The sequence below is a fragment of the Ixodes scapularis genome, unplaced genomic scaffold (genome assembly GCF_016920785.2).
Source record: "Ixodes scapularis isolate PalLabHiFi unplaced genomic scaffold, ASM1692078v2 PGA_scaffold11__112_contigs__length_91849675, whole genome shotgun sequence".
Taxonomy (NCBI): Eukaryota; Metazoa; Arthropoda; class Arachnida; order Ixodida; family Ixodidae; genus Ixodes; species Ixodes scapularis.
Window position 1 is genome coordinate 20,623,240 of NW_024609837.1, and position 16,748 is coordinate 20,639,987.

Consider the following 16,748-nt stretch of genomic DNA (forward strand, 5'->3'; position numbering starts at 1 on the left):
TGAATTTCGGGCCTGCAGTTTAACAAAAATTTTTTAAGTGTTTTGAATCTTGTTACCATAGAGCATTAGTCAACATTTCTAAGCTTATTCTCTAGGTTATATTTTACGCATAAATATATAAAACAAAAAATAGGGAAGTATAATTATATTTTTAAAGAACAAATGAGTTGTACATTTATTTTCGTATTTGCTTACAATGTTTATTAGTTTGTGGGATGTATACACAAGTATACACCAGCGTTAAAGGACGGCTGTACGCTCAAACGTCGAAGACAGGACAAGACGTTAAGAGGAAAAAAAAATTGAAATAACACGATCTCGTAAGCCGTTAAATATCCCTACAAGAAATATCTGGGAACAATTAATCGAACTCAGTAAGTGTATGGTTTTTGTTTTTCTCATATTTCGACTAGCGAGATTCGATCTGGCTACACGTGCACCTCTTAGACTGGCGGGAGACACTTTTTTCCCCTACTTTTTGTCCCATTTATAATAGTACATTTTTTACCTCTAATCCCTGCTTCGGAAATTAAAATACCTCTCTTTTTTCGAATGAAAGAGGTGAGCACGACAGAGCAGTGACTTAAATGTCTTATTTATGTAATATATTGCCCTAATATGTGCCACAAAATAGACGGATGCTGAACATGAAGTGTGTGCGCTGCCATGCGAACGTGTTTGTCGTGGCGCAGTTGCGGCCATGAGTTCTAATTTGCCACTCGCCGGATGAACGTGTCAAGTTGATTTGATGGATCAGCGACATTGAGAGACCGAGTGGTGCTTGTTCCCTCGACAGAGATGTCTGGAGTGATTGCTCCCTAGAGGCGACGGGTTCACATTGTATTTCTCCTTTGGTGCGTCTTTCCCACTAGAATAACGCAATACATTACACAATAGACAAGGGATTCAGAAGTGTAAGTAGTGGCTTTATTTTTTTTAAAGCTTGAAACGATTGTGGGTTAAAATTTACTAACAGTATCTTTATCATTCGGGGGCTCGAAGACTAGTTCGTAGATTGCAAAAATAATTTGTTAAATTTGTTGTCATTCTGAAATCATTAAAATAAGAGTGTTCTACTTCTAACCTATCCTAGGGTAGCAAAAAAAAAGCCCTATCATAGGGCTTTTTTACGGCTTCAATCGGTTACCAGTTTGAACGCCTCGCGACACCCTTGCATTATTTCCATCAACATCATTCGAGCGGTCACTTGTTGCACGAGCGCTGTGCTCACACTTGGCTCTCGCTCGGTAGCAATTGATTATTTAGCGAATATGGAGCTTCGCGGCTGTTTCGAGTAGAGAAATAATGCCAAAGTGACATTGCCTGACACTACGAGCTAGTGGGAACATCCAGGTAGCTTCACTAGGCCTTTCCTGCACACGATTGCTCCATCGATTATAGAACTCGCACATAAACATAACGAACACCGTGATGGGGCATTTTTTCACGCTGCCTGATTGATTCATTAGCTTGTAGCATCGGCTGCGTCTGGACTCCAGATCAAACGAGGTTTAAGACTACATTTTTGTTGTTTCTTTGAGTTACCGTTACACAGTGGAAACAAAAACCGAATTCATGTAATGGGTTCTATAAAAGATTCATAACGGTCACTCTATAGTAAAGCAGGGAAAATGTGGGTATACCAGTTCTTACTAAACACAAATATAAAGAGGCACCAACAATTAAAAAAAATATTTGCGGTGGTTTAACTCGTGTATACCAGGATATACGTAGCGTGAGCTTTTGCGCACAAAATGAGAGGCGCTATCATGCGGCTCCGGTGCAGCGTCAGACTTAGCTACTGCGCAACGGAGGCGCACAGCTGGGCACGCGGCGGCGCCAGTGCTTCTGCCGCGACTATGACGTCACTCATTTTGAATGCGCAGAGCGGCGAGGCGCGCGCGGTGTGCGGCGGAGCACGCGGCGGCGGCGGCTCCGGTGCGCCAGCTGTGCGCCGTGTGACGTCACTGCTCCTCGCGCTTGCGCAGCACGGCTCTTTGACAGCCACACGAAACTGCTAAACCTCGGTCAGTGTAGCTCAAAACTAATTTCTGCATTTTCGTTCGTCAGGTGTCCTGGATCCGCCGACGTGACTTCCACGTCCTCACGGTGGCCCTGGCCACGTACGCCGCGGACGAGCGTTTCCAGGCGGTACACATGAACCGCTCCGAGGTCTGGATGCTTCAGATCAAGCGCACCGAACCAACGGACGCCGGCGACTACGAGTGCCAGATCAACATACACCCGCTCATCTCCTACTTCGTGCGCCTCGCCGTGCTCGGGGAGAACACCTCCGGAGATTGTACGGAGACAAACTGAGGGAGAGGAAGGGACAAGAGCGAACATTTACGTCAGAGCGGCGAGCTCGGATAGAAAGGACAGGGGGTAGGCACACAGGCTAGCTCTCTGCCCACCGTACGTCTCCAAGCCGAGCGAACAAAAGCGTCGCCAGTTCCTGTAGCATGTTCTGTGATTCAAAGGCAGAATGCCGAACTCAGGATCTGGAGTTCGAACGTCAAACGCCGAACTCGAGGTCCTGCTCCTGAAGCAGCTAGATGACGCGTTCGTTCGCTCTACTTGGAGGTTGACGGCGGTTATAGATAAAGGCGGAAAGCACGTGAGTCTTCCAACTATCCTTCCAATCGGAGGTCAGCGATCTGATGACATCCGGCACTTTTATTTCCTCCGCTCATCCTGTTTTTTTTTTCGTACTGGGGGTGCTCAGAAAAGAGGGACGTTAGCTGGGTTTGCGGTTGAAGCTATGCGGCCATTGGAGGTTGATAGATATCACTCTAGTCACACGCTTGAAAGACTAAAAGGGCATTCATGATTAGTCTTATGTGCGTCCCTAAACTAATAAATGTTGGATTTCGTTCCAGGGCAGGCTCCCAGCTCAGAATAAGATGGCATTTTGCCTGAACGGTAAAAATCAAAGCGTACTCAATTGAGCATTTTCTATTAAGTTACATATTAAAAGTGATGCTTAGATTTTTTTTTTGTATTGCAATGATATTTGAATTTTTCGACAAGTAAAACTTTATGTTTTTTGTCTGGGCTTGAGTACTAAACCTGCAAACTAGCAAAGAAATGTGCTAAGATGCTTATTTTTAAGTAAATGCCAAATTAAAAAAACAAATATTATCCGATCAAATTTCTTCAACTAAATAGTTGCTGCCATCAAATTACCTATAACTGCCTATAATTGGGGCATTCTAGTTACCAAAATACGTAAATAAAAAAGTATACCTTTATTTCGGTCCCTAGATGGGACGAGATTCACAACAAAGAAAGCTGCTTAAATGCGATACCATTGTTTATATGGAAAGCCTGCACACGTTCGTCCGATGTCGGGATGCAAATAATAAATGGGTATATATATTTATAGACGCGTGCAGTAAAAACGACGCTGTTCCTTTCAAGTATTTTGTTCGGCTCAGGTCGGGGACAATATTCTTGCAGATGCGTAGGTTGTTTTCCGATCCCCTGACCTTGAACTTTCGCTTCCATTTCGGGAAACCCTGTCGCATATTGGCAGGTCTGACACGACAGTACACGAGGCTTCTTCGAAGCTGTCATGTTTTGGAGCAGTTTCGAAACGCAGAAGCCGCAAAAATCCATATCTTCCTTCTACGGAGGCCTAGCACCGAGACGTTGTCGTTATTTTGTGTTTTATGTTGCTGATACCTAGTGAACCAATATCTGCGTATTGATTACAATAGAACAACAAAAGTAGTGAGTGGATGTGTTTCACAAAATAGCAAAAAAAAATATATATATATATTTTTCAAGTAAACAATGTTTCAGGAAAATCCTCGCGGGACATAATATTGCGCATCGTGTCTCCGAACGGCTTCATAAGTTGGCTCGCTCGAACCCCAAATATAAATATTTAGATATGTATATAGAAGTACATTACCATCATTCCTTCTCTACGATAGTACAAAACAGGAAGTAAGCTACTTGAATGTTTTTTTTGCTTTTTGTTTTATTTTTCATTTTAGCGATGACCCGATTCCTATTCTGAAACTCCACGAACACTGAACTTCCTGCACCTTAAAAAATACACTTTCTTTTCGATGGCATAGTTTTTTCATGAGAGCAACAAACAACGAATGAACAGGGTTTGACCTATTATTGGCATTGCTATAATATTTACTTTGATCCTTTCATAAAAAAGAGGGGCGGTTCTAGCCAGACGCTTCCGCCGATCTAAATATTCAGGAAGCAATTTTGTCCAGACAAAAGCTGTACATTGGTAGGGACTAAAATGCTGTATTTTGGTCGGGATTCTTCGAAAAAAACAAGAATAATACTTGTCTCTTTGCGACGTGATATTGTGGGAGGGTGAAGGATGAGTGCTTTAACTTTTTTGCAGTCGCTCTCCTCTTTCTTCTCGCCACTGTCGTGCGGCAAAGGAAATTAAATTCTTCGCATCAACTCCTTCGTAATTCGTCTTTATTTTTACATAAAGAAATGTTTGTGCAAAGTAAGACGTACCTTAAAAGTATTTAGATTTTGTAATGGTAGTCACTTTTGTCGGGAAACATAAAAAGGAGATGAGTCAACTCCCGCACAGCCGGCCTTTGAAAGATCGAAGCGCTGAAAGACGGAGACGAGGCTTGATTTCGCTGAAACACGGAAGGATGTCTTCAGTGAAGGGGATCTCATTGGGGAATTTTGTTTCCGGCTGCCCGTTTGACCTAGATAGATATTCTGTGCGTCCTGGTTTCCTTTTCTTTCCTGATAGAAGTAGTGTTGTGAGGAATAGATTTACAAGAAATGGTGTTCTTCACATCTGCAAATTTGTAAGGGTTACAAGTTCTATAGGTTCGCAATAAACGCTTAACGTTCATTTTTTTAAAAAGTTCAAAATTATCGCTAAATGCGTTTTGCATGCATGCAATCTTAACTATTGGTGGGCAAATATATTTGTAACCAGAATAAAATAAATGAAAACTAGCTCGATATATTCTGCACATTGCACATCAGAAAACTTAAGTTTTATGTTGGTTGGTTTATCGGCAATCAAAAATACTATTGGTGCATCGGCAATCAAAAAAAAAAAAAGTTGCAGATACATCTGGCATAATCTAAGCACCGGCCAAAAAAAAAAAAAAGTTAGGTGCAACTCTTATATGTAACTGCAAAAAAGTCAGCCCATTCGAAAGGTAACTTTTAGCATTGGATAGCTTAGATTTAAGGAAAGGGGAAACTTGAGTAAGGGTGAACGTTTCCAATCTAATGGCGGGCGCTTCCTGGGGAGATTAAGTACGTGTGCACAGGCATGCGTATTCGAGTGGCGACGAGGATAGCGGCGATGAAGAGACGGAGCCAGGCGGAGGCGGTTGCAGACGACTGACGCTTTCGACTGCCCCTCGCAGCTTGTATCGCAAACTCCGCCCACAAACCACGTGACACCGACCGAGCAAACGAAAACTTAAATCTAAACGCACCATAGTTCGCATGTAGTCACGTGGTGTATCTCGCGGCACTTTACGCAGTACTCGAGATGGCATGCAAAAATGTATGGTCGAACTCCACGCAAAGAAACAAACACACCAGTTCGCCATAACCATGCGACCTTTCCCTCCAGCGTGAACGCACTTTGACGTTCCCGCTGGATGACGGCGACATGAGTGACGGCGCGCGAACCTCTCTCTCGCCCCGCAGTGCTCCGGGCCCGGATCCTGGAGTCCCCCGAGCTGTTCATCAACAGCGGCTCCTCGATGAACATGAGCTGCGCCATCGAACACATTCGTGTTCTGGTACAACAACGAGCGTATAATCAAGTACGACGCGGCCAAGGGTGGTCCCGGACATATCCCGGGCGGCAAGCGAGGCCAGGACGCCTACGCCAGTAGCCTCTTCATCCGCGACACAAGACCGCAGGACTCGGGTAACTACACCTGCGGCCCGCCGAACGCGGACTCTACAAGCGTCGTCGTGCTCGTTTCAAACGGTAGCATATTTTCTTATATTGTTCTATTTTTTTTTCATGCGGTGATAACCGTTTCTGAAGGCGCTTTTGCGGCAAATCCGGCATATGCTTTATGTACTTAAGTGGTGATTTGCTAAAGTGGTGACCCGCTAAAAAATCCTCCGCTAAATATAGGGGGGAGGGGGGCGTCACCGAGTCGCGACATTGAGACGTCATTTCACATTAAGCCGCAATGATTTCGCTATATTTAGCGGCACACTTGTTTTATATTTAAAGGGACGAAACAAACTTTCAAATCGAGACGTCGACCCGACTATAGAAACATGTTCCTATAATCGTAAAATGTTTTGCACAAATGTATTGTAATAAAGTTTAGGCTCAAGTTTCCCAATGGCGAGAATAATGTCAACAAAAAAATTGTCGAAAATATTTAAAAAAAAAAAGTTCGTTGGAAATATCATTTTGTAACAAACAAATCCTTGAAATAAAATATATATATATATATATATATATATATATATATATATATATATATATATATATATATATATATATATATATATATATATATATTATCTTCGAGCAGCTTGTCTTTTTGCATTTCTGACGGTGTTTCTGATTTTACGTAAGCGAGAAGCGTGCCGCCATGCAGCTGCACCTGTCCCCGTCAAGGGCGCTACTGCGGCTGACGCTGGATTCAAGCCTGGTGCTCTGCGCCGTCCTGACGACGCTAGGCGCCGCCTCCCGACTCACCTCCTCTTGACCACCAGGGGACACTCTCCGCTTCTTCCGTCCACACTGATCACAACAGGCGAGTGCTGCCTCCGGACTAGTCTCGCTTGGGGTGAGATGCGGGCAGTGCAGTCATTTGTTCCAAGGAACTTGTTTAGGCTTCCACCTATACTCCGCCATTGTTCCAGAAAGAGATGCAAATTCTAATACCCTAAAATCGAACGGCAAAAAATCTGAATTTGTGTATGACTTGACACCCGTTTAATGTTTTTTTTTATTTATTTATTTGGGGAACCTCACAAAGTGTATATTAATAAAGCAATTCAATTTTTCTCGCTAGATTCGGCGCGAAGAACTCAATGTGTATGCAACACACGACGATAGTACTATCCGAATTCCTCGCTAAGTTTAACGGAAGACGGCTAAATGCACCTATTTAGTTTTGCATTTAAGTTCAGCGGGAAAACTTGCATTGATATTCACTTTCTCACCAATTCATTTACCTCTTTAAATTTAATGGACAAACCTGAATTGGTGTGCAGTTATTCCTCAGTTCAAATTGCTCGCTAAATTTAGCGGGGAAACGCTTGTCGCCCACGTAGTGGGAGCTGGGTCCGCTAAAGTTAGTTGAATTTAGTGAGACCGCCAAGCTTGAAGAAGCTAACGAATCACCACTGTGGGCAACTCAAAATGCGTTGCGCAGTCTGTGTATCTCGAGTGTAATTGTACCTCTGAGGTGCATTTAATCTTCTTTTCTATATATACCACAAAATAATAATATCATATATGTCCGCGGGTTTAAACTGTGTTAACGACACCTCAGAAAACTCCATGAGTAATATTGGATTCAAAAGCATTCTCGCGTACCGGTATAAAGCTGTAAATCATGGACGGCAGCCTTGTTTTCTTGTTTTTTCAAAAATAATCCACGCAATACAATCTGGGTTATATTTCCCAAACTAATATAATTATATTAGACCACTTCACTAACCCCAAATGTCGCCGTCGAAAGGCTTAATTATATTTTAGACGGGAATAACAGCATCAGGTTAAATAAGAGGAATGTTTTTAAACGAAAACTGCGGTTTTATTTAATATGTGCTAACTTTTTGTTTCACGAACAGTTTATTTCCATTAAATCAAGTAAGTCGCAGTTGCATCCTCACATCGACAAAATAGAGTTTGGGAGCACTAGCTATATGGTGTAATTTTGACCGCTTTAATTAGTTCAACGAACTCTCAGATCTATCTCTAGAATTCAGTAGATCGCCAGGTTTAATAAGGAGAGCGCTCCTACATTTATATAATTTTCTGCAACTTCTTGTAGGAAACTCGCAACAAATTGTCTCATAAATAAAAAAAAAACTCTTCTGTGAGGTCTTTTTTTTTTAAACTACGCTCGTATTCGCTATATCAGTTCAAATTGCGCACATAACTCTTGTTTTTTATCTCGTTTATTCGCGGAAGACAAAAATTCTTCCGGGTTTGTCCCGCTTTTTTTTTTTTTTTTGCTACACCTCTTTAGAAACTTTTTTTCGTCTTTCCCCTTCTACATAGTCCGTTTTGAAGCGTAGTGCTCGGTTCTCGATAAATATTTGCTGATCTGTCACTTGAAGTGCGCCTTTGAAGCACTTTGCTTCTTTTCTGTGTGCGTGTGTGTGTGGAGACGGATTTCAACTGTTTCTGTTTGTGGGCGCGTGACGCTGCTTTTCAATTGCCCAACCCACTACTGCCACCTCCGCCCCCTCCAAGACACAAAATACTTTGGTGTTCATCCCGGCTTTGTTAAGCATCAAGCTTCTTTTCATCCTTTTTTTTTTTTTTCATTATACGAGTTCAGTTTAGTTTCCGTGTCCATTGTCTAGCTGTATGCCCCAAGTCCAAATAGGTGTTTTTATGCACTTGTTTTACGTAGTTATTTAACGTCCACCTAAGCTTAATGGTAGCCTCCAAGCTATAAACGTTTTATTTTCACTTATTTTTTAAAGTTTAGTGCGGTTTCTTCTGAGAAGTTGTTCACTATCAGTACAATGCTCGGTGCATTTCGGGACCTTTGGCTGGCTTTTACAAAAGGCCAGATGCACCATTATCTGAAGCGTGTCACGCATGGCCTCCCTGTTTGCCGAAACAAATACCCCGAAATGCTCAACAGCGTTCGAAACTGTTCGCCTCATATGTGTTCGAAGCTTATTCATTACTCCAGTTTGACCGCGCGAAAAGAAACTTCAAACATATGTTTGCAGGTAAAATTGTCACATATCTTTGCGTACATTTCGTACGCACACGCCTCGTCTACGATTACTATTACTTTATTTGTTGCAGACATTTCAATTATGTTATCTACACACTGAACTTTCTACCATGTAGCTAACAGAAATGGAGACAAAGAACTTTTATGAGTTTCTCAATGTAGGGTGCTCCAAGGCTACCTCAATATTATAAGTTTTCTCTTGAGTTTATTTTCCTTAACCCTTGTAATAGAACAATATATATATACATATATATATATATATATATATATATATATATATACACACGGTGAGGAGGTTCAACGGGCCGGTTGGACGTGAAACGAAAGTTGAGGAGTCCCTCAACTTTCTTTTGTGTGCGCTCCGGTTGCTCGGAGTTGATTGTGCTTAAGAACTGCTACAAAGACTGGGGAAAATACTACAAATCAATTTATTAAGTTTTAATGATTTGGATTAATATTGTTTATAATTACTAATTTCAAAGATTTACAATCTTTTTGTTCCTTCTGTTCTGAATATTTTTAATACCCTTCATAGTCACTCTTCCACACGAACATCAACAAGAAGAAGAGGACATTTCACACACCATCCCACCCTGAAGAAAAGCGGTCCCTGTTTGAAACGCTGTTGCAGTAAAGGCCTTTCCTGGAACTCCTAAACTTATATATATATATATATATATATATATATATATATCCTAGACACAAAGCACACTGCTAAACTAAAAGCGATTGTAGTGATTTGTCCTTGTGACGCGACAACACAACGCAAGTGCGGTTGCGACCACTCGGTGGAGGAGGCGTTCTCAAACTAAATTACAAACGTTCTCCGTGGTTTGAGCTGCACTTCTTTCTTAAATCTATGCTCTACGGGGGTCACAATACTGTCACAGTAGTGTGGCAAGCGATTTCCAGTTGCAAAAATTTGCTGCGGCCATCGTTTTGCTTATAATCATTCCATGCTTTGGTATATGTATGTGCCAGTTCAACGCCCATCTTTGCTCTAGTGGTCACGCTTGCTCTAACCGCGACCGTAGACGAGCCCAAGTCCACCCCTTAGCCCAAGGCCGTACCCCAGCCATTCACAACATCTAACCAAAAACAATCAGCACCTAAAACGCTAAAGTTAGCCCCGTCCAGCCGGTAGCGTCGTCAGCGGAACAGAATAGGCCTATGGAAACAGAGAGAGGAACAGAAACCGCTTGCCGATAGCGCGGCCAAGTCGGGAGCTGCATGACAACTAGCCTTGCCGACAGGAATTCAAAGCGGCCACTAAACGGACTGCACTTTCGGAGAGGAGGCGTAAGGCGTGCCCTGTCGCTCGGACACTTTATGTCCTTAGTTTTGTCTATGGCGATGTTCGACAACAAATTAAAGGGCAACTTTGGTTAAAAACAAAACAATAAATGACTGGTGTCGCTTTGGTGGCAAGCAATATGATCACAGCCGAAAAATTACATCATAGGGGAGCCGCGTACTCACTGGAACGGATTTCAAAGATGCAACCAGCTGCTCTTTCCCTGGTGGCAAGTGGGTTAGCTTTTGGTCAAGCTTCATTAGGCGATGCGTACCACAGCACCACCGTGACGTGACGTCTCGGCCCTTACAGCTGATGATCAGTGTTGCCATCCCTCTCTTGAAGATAGTTTCGGTTTTGCAGTAGGCACCCGAATCAAAATTTTGAGCTGTGATATTTATTAAACTACACACAATATAAAAAAGAAAAAAAAAACTTATATCTTGTAATTCAGGTACACTAACCGAGCTGAAAGCAGTCGTCATCCTTAATTCGAAAATACTGACAGGATCTTTTGCGAGAGAACCAAATTCGCCGCTTATAACGAGCAGTCCAAAGACTGACTTGTAAGGGGACTTTTTACGATAATAAAATAACGCGAAATAAATTACTTTCTTGACTGAATTCGCCATTATCTTACTATATGTTGCAATACCATAAAAGGATATTTTATAAAATGTAGTTATATATATATTTAAAGATTTATAGGTATGGAAAAATGCTGGTCTTAGTGATTTTTTTAAAATATTATCTTGTGCATAACATATTGATTTCCTAATATATGAATAATTGCTCGCCTGTATCTCTAAGGAAAGATTATTGGAAAACATTAACATTTTATACTCAAAAGCAAAATTTAATATTGGTGTATTCATTCAAGCATCAGCCTGTGGATGCACAAGTAAAAGGCGTTGTTATGGAGGCAAATCATACTCGAATGAACCGTCGTTAAAGCTCGATACTTTTATTAACTTAATTGTAGACTTAATTGTGCAGTAGAGAAATATCAAGAATAAAAAGAAATCTATAGGTTCACGCGTCTTCATTATGTTTATGTGGCGTAGGACCGGTGCACGATTGCTTAGCGAAATCTATTTGCATAACCAATAGTGGACGAAAGGACGGGTTTCGGTGAGACTTGTATGGCAGTTAAAAACACGGTTTTCTTTTGTTTTAATCGCGATTACGAATTCGCTTGCACAATCAAGAAAACGTTAATTGGTTTATCTAATAAAGTGCTTTGGGAGAAATAAACAGACTAAAGAAATTGCTGAAATAAATATAAAGCTTAATTTTATTTAATTTTATTAGCCATTTTGAAATGGGTTGTAAGAGACAAAAGTTACTTAGTAGCACCAGACCATGGTCCCGTGCCTTACACAGGTTCCGCAGCGGCACGACAGCTACACGGCACACTCAAAAACAAAAGAAAAAGAAAGGTGGTCTACACACTTTTATGCAAGACATTTATGCTCCAAAGTATAACCCCTTATACTTTTTTTCTAAATGTATATAGACTTTATTCTTTCAGCCATTTCCAGAGTTCGAGGATGCTTGTTTAGAAGTTGAGAAATTTGCTGTGTTAACGTTTGTTGTACATAGCACGTGTGTATTTGACCTCTAGCATATTCCATACGTCTTAAGTTGTAGTATCTCTTAAGTGAAACTGACTGTGAAATGACTTCATGTCCGTTTTGCGATAATGAAATACGACTTTTGTAGGATTGAACATTATAAACTTCTGTATAGTAAGCAATCGATGTTTTTAAAGATAAGCAGATGTGTGATTGTTATAATAAAGGCATTCGATGGATTGGATCGCTTTTTACTGCAGCACTAGTAGTTTTTCAAAGTTAGTTTTTGTTGTCGTTCCCGAAACCAAGGAACAGTAATCTAAAAGACAGTGAAAAAGTGAATAGTAGAATTGGCACTTACAACATGTTCGTAAAAAATATCTTAATTTATTCATGGCGCAGATAGATCTGGAGTGTTTTATAGGTAACAATTAAACATATGAGTTGTACAGCTAAGGTGTTCGTGGGACCATACACACAGGATCTTCGAAGATTCTACCTTCTCCAGTTTGTAAGAGTTAAACTTTATACCAATGTCATAATTAAGGATCTTATGTCTTGGTCTAAAACAATGTATTGAGTGTTTTTATACATTAAAGTTGAGCTGTTTTGTATCTTGTCACAGTTATGAATTATTTAACTACTCATTAGTTGTACTTTCTAGATACTGGAGGATACTATGGAAAGAAATACATCAGGGTTGTCTGTGAATAATACCATTTTTGAGCGATTCAAATATTAACTATATCATTGATATAAATAAGAAAAACGAATGGTCCTAAAATTCATCCTTGCGGGGCTTGATACGTTATTCGATGAATATTTGATGTGACGCCATTATAAATAGTAAATACTAATCTAGAACTCAATTAACTATCATTCAATTCGTACACTATCCCCTTTACACCATACATATTGAGCTGTGTTAGTGGAATTTGATGTTAAATTAAATCAAAGGCTCTCCTGAATTCAAGGAATATTCCAATCGTAAACTGTTTTTATTCAATATTGGCAGTAATTTTATCTTTAATATTTACGAGTGCCATTACCGTCGATTCATTTTTCTGAAACTCAAACTGCTGTTCGGGGATTATATTATCTTTTGTGAAAAAAGCAATAACGCGATTGTTAATTATTTGTTCTAAAATGTTCGAAGAAATAGGACGTACAGGAGGTGGTCTCGTAATTATTGATATCATACCGTGCACAACCCTTATGTACATCGCAAACGCGTGCTACTTTCATTCGGTCTGGAAAGCAACCAGTTAATAATGACGTGCTCTATATATGTGTTAGCGGAGTTAATAATATACCGGAAATGAATTTAATTGGTTCTGCTTTGAGGCCGTCATCACCAAGGGCAGTACTGTTTTTAATTCAAACAGTTAAGGTTCTTATTCCTCCTCGTCCGTTGGAAAAATAAAAATTAGCAAGTTACGTTATAAAGTATATCTGAAATAACACTAGCTGCATCGGTTGGGGAAGACGAGGATGTCGCTGACGTTAGGAAATACATATTAAACTTGTCTGAGAATTGCTTACCTCAGTAGCTTTTGCCGTCACTTTCCAATTCAGTTGGAGGTGGACTACTCGGCCTGAAAATCGAAGTACCTACAGTACTCCTGATACTTAATGGGGTCACCTAGGATGCTCAGATATTTATTCATATAATATTCGCGTCGTGACTTTTTTAGGTTCGACTTTAGTTAGTTTCGAATTCTTTTGTTTGTTTTCTTTACTTGGCAAGGGTATCTTGATTTCTTACCTTGATTCATTAATCGTATATGGTGTGTGGGTCTTGCTTTCTCTTATATAGCGTAGAGTCACCCAAAGTTTGCTTAACTTTTTTGGCTTTTTCTAGTTTTAATGGGAAGGCATGGTCATATAAAGATATGAGCTTGCTCTCAAAAGGATTGTGTGATATGTCGGAATAGCTTTCATTATAAACAAAGTCCCAATTTATATTTCACACTGAGGAGTCAAACATGATGATGATGGTGATGATGATGATGATCTTGCAGCTGTTCCTTTTGAATCGGGCGGTTTCGAACCATGTTCGTACCAAGACAAAAACAAATATTAAACGAAAAGCGCACTTATATCTTTCACTTTCTCCTTCTCCTTAGCGTTCACTTTGCTTTTGTCCTTCGCCACCAGTCCTCCAGTCTCCTTTTCGTTCTTTCGGTTACTTCCCAGCTCCGTCCAAACGGCTTCATGGACTCTGGGCCGCGCGTTTCAACCTCACTTTGAGGGATAGCATCAGCACCTTTGTCTAGAAACGCGTTCAGCACTGACCCTGTCGCAGGTGATTGGATCCGAGTGCTGCCGCTAGCACTTGGGCTTTTGGAAGGGCCTGGCCAGGTATCCGTACGTTTTCAGGAGCGTGATACCACTGCACCGGATGCCTTGGTTGCAGGCTTGTGCATGAGAGGAAGCTGTGTTTGATGGTTTCATCATGATCTCCACAAGCCCGGCATGTGTTGTTTCCACCATCCGATTACATTTCTGTTGGTACACTAGCGTTCTCAGCCCTCCTGCACGTGCCCCAAAAAGCAAGCGGCTGCCCAGGCTATTATCGTATAATTGAGCCTCCGCTGATATTGTATTTTGCTGAGGTTGTACGCCCGCAGTGCTGACTTGCTCTTAGCCGCCTCCGCCCGTTGTAGGGCCTCCTCCACACGCACTGTCTTCCGCACCTCCGTTTCCCAATTTGTGTCGTTATTGGCACTCAAGGGCACTGTGAAGAAACCAATTTTTGTTCCAGTTGAGATAGCCACTTCCTCCATCTTGTCTGTATTAGCTCCGAGAAGTTAAGAAGTTCGCGTGGCGCCCCCTTACGGCAAACCGGGGTGACGTCACGGCGAGGAGAGAATTTTTCCCCGGCTCGCCCCGCTCGCCCTGTGGAGGCTGTGACGACGCCAGCTGTCGGCGCGCTCGTTTCTATTTAATTTTTTTTTTTGGCGTGTTTTTCGTAGGAAGTGTAATTTTTTTTATGTGCCTTATTGAGGTATGGCCTGTAGCTACAGGCGAAACTTCAACCAAATTTTTAAGCATGGTTGACAGGGCAGGCAACGCATGAATCGCAGCTGGTATATGAAAATAAAGAAATATGGCCACAATTGCAGGAGCATCACTATAGATTTACATCTCGCACAATAAATCTGCTGATGGTCTGAATGAATTGGCAAGTTATGTGTACTATTTTTTGTTTTGTATCTCCGTTTTTAAACAAGATCGCCGAAGCAGAAAAGCTGCATGCTGCTCGGGCAACATGCTAAATACAGTCTGGGCCATGTGGAGAGAATCACAAGTAAGACAGCCCAAGTGCAGGGGAAAAGTAAAAAAAAAAACAAGGAACATTTATTATATACATTGCTCGCATTTGACCTTTGCTGGACAGATAGTATTTCAATGGGCTACACGGGTGATATCTGTGGACTTGTTTATATCAACCCTCAAGTAATGTATAACAAACGTAAGCGAAGGTGTCTAGCTCGTTATTAGTCCGTTAAGTCCTAAAATTGAGATTTCACTTAAATCGAATTGTCCTGAAGCTAAAATACCAGAACCTTTTCTCGCGCAGACTGTCGCTTTTCACGGGTTCCACATTTTGTGCTACTAGTGCTGCATCTACCACTCGACAGCCGTTCGAATGCTTGCTTTTACTCCTGTTTTCCTCTGTTGTCAGAGAGTCCAGCCGTAGGGAGTTTGGAGGCTGAGGACGCTTTTGGAGACCTGCGGCAGTGTCTCTTTTAATTGGAAATGACAATTTAGACTAAACGGCATATTTTCCGAATACCCGAGGCTGGAATAAAAATGTCAGAAAAAAGTATAAACATTCCAAATTACGGCACTATTGCTGTGATTATATTGGGCAGTTCAATACATATAATACGGGCAACTGCGGGCAATTGAGCGGTTTTTGCTGCTACCGTACAAACTAATCGCCAGCAATTGTGCATCTTCTAAGAAATATGCCTGCATACGTGTATAAACTATATAATTAATTTACGAAGAAGCTACATTTATGTAAAACAACCCTGTTCCGAGAGCACTTCAAAGATAATCAGACACAGGGCCTTTAAAACATCTGCGAACCAGCGTATGCAGAGCGGCAGCGCAAAGTCGGAGTCCCGAGCTAATTTGCCGACCACCCAAAGGCCCATGATATAAATGCCACTTCAAATGCCTTGAAAGCGGGATGTAATATCGTCCTAAATCATGAACATGCAAGGAACAGAATTTTAGCGTCTGAAACACTTGCGCCACCGCTCACCAATCCTTCGCAAAATTGCCTTGTGTCGTGTGGACGGGCGGGGAGGTTCATCGGCGGAATTGCCTCCGCCGATAGCTTTTGGGATTTGTAACCCAATTTTAAAAGTAAACCAGACAAGCAGGCTTATAAAATGCACGGAAGCACGTCAATATCGGCCTAACTCAACGTCTTGTACACCGGGTAAACGAAGTCCAGCTCCTCGAAGAGCTTGCGTCACAACGCCAAACCAGGAAACCGGTGCTGGGAAGCGAGCCGATGCGAGATCGCGGAGCGGAGTCATCACCCTGACGTCACGGTACGCTTCACCCAATCAAGGCGCAGCGACCGCAGCAACACTTGTGTTCGCTCTCGGGCCTAATACCTGTAAGGTGGGTGGATACGAAGAGTCGCTTTGCCCGTAGACCTCGGTCCATGAATCGCAGCCGCCTGTCGTAGCCAATCTTGCTCGTCGCTACTCTGGCTTCGAAGGATGAGCACCCGAGGTGTCCTTGGACAGCCTCGTTGGCCACCATACCATGGCATCCTACGACCTGCCTCCCGAAGTCTCACTGAAGGCGCTCCAAGATCTCCCGCACATCTCCGTGTACGCAGATAACGGCGCTCGCAAAAGTCAGTCTAGATACTATAGCCGCTTTCCAGAATTCTCGTGTAACAACAAACCGGTTGCGGCTCCATAAGTTTCG

General features: G+C 41.9%; 1 pseudogene; it reads left to right on the top strand.

Moving 5' to 3' along the window:
- Window positions 1-647: 647 nt before the first annotated feature.
- The window catches only part of LOC8027449, a 35,740-nt pseudogene continuing 19,639 nt past the window's right edge, over window positions 648-16,748 (top strand).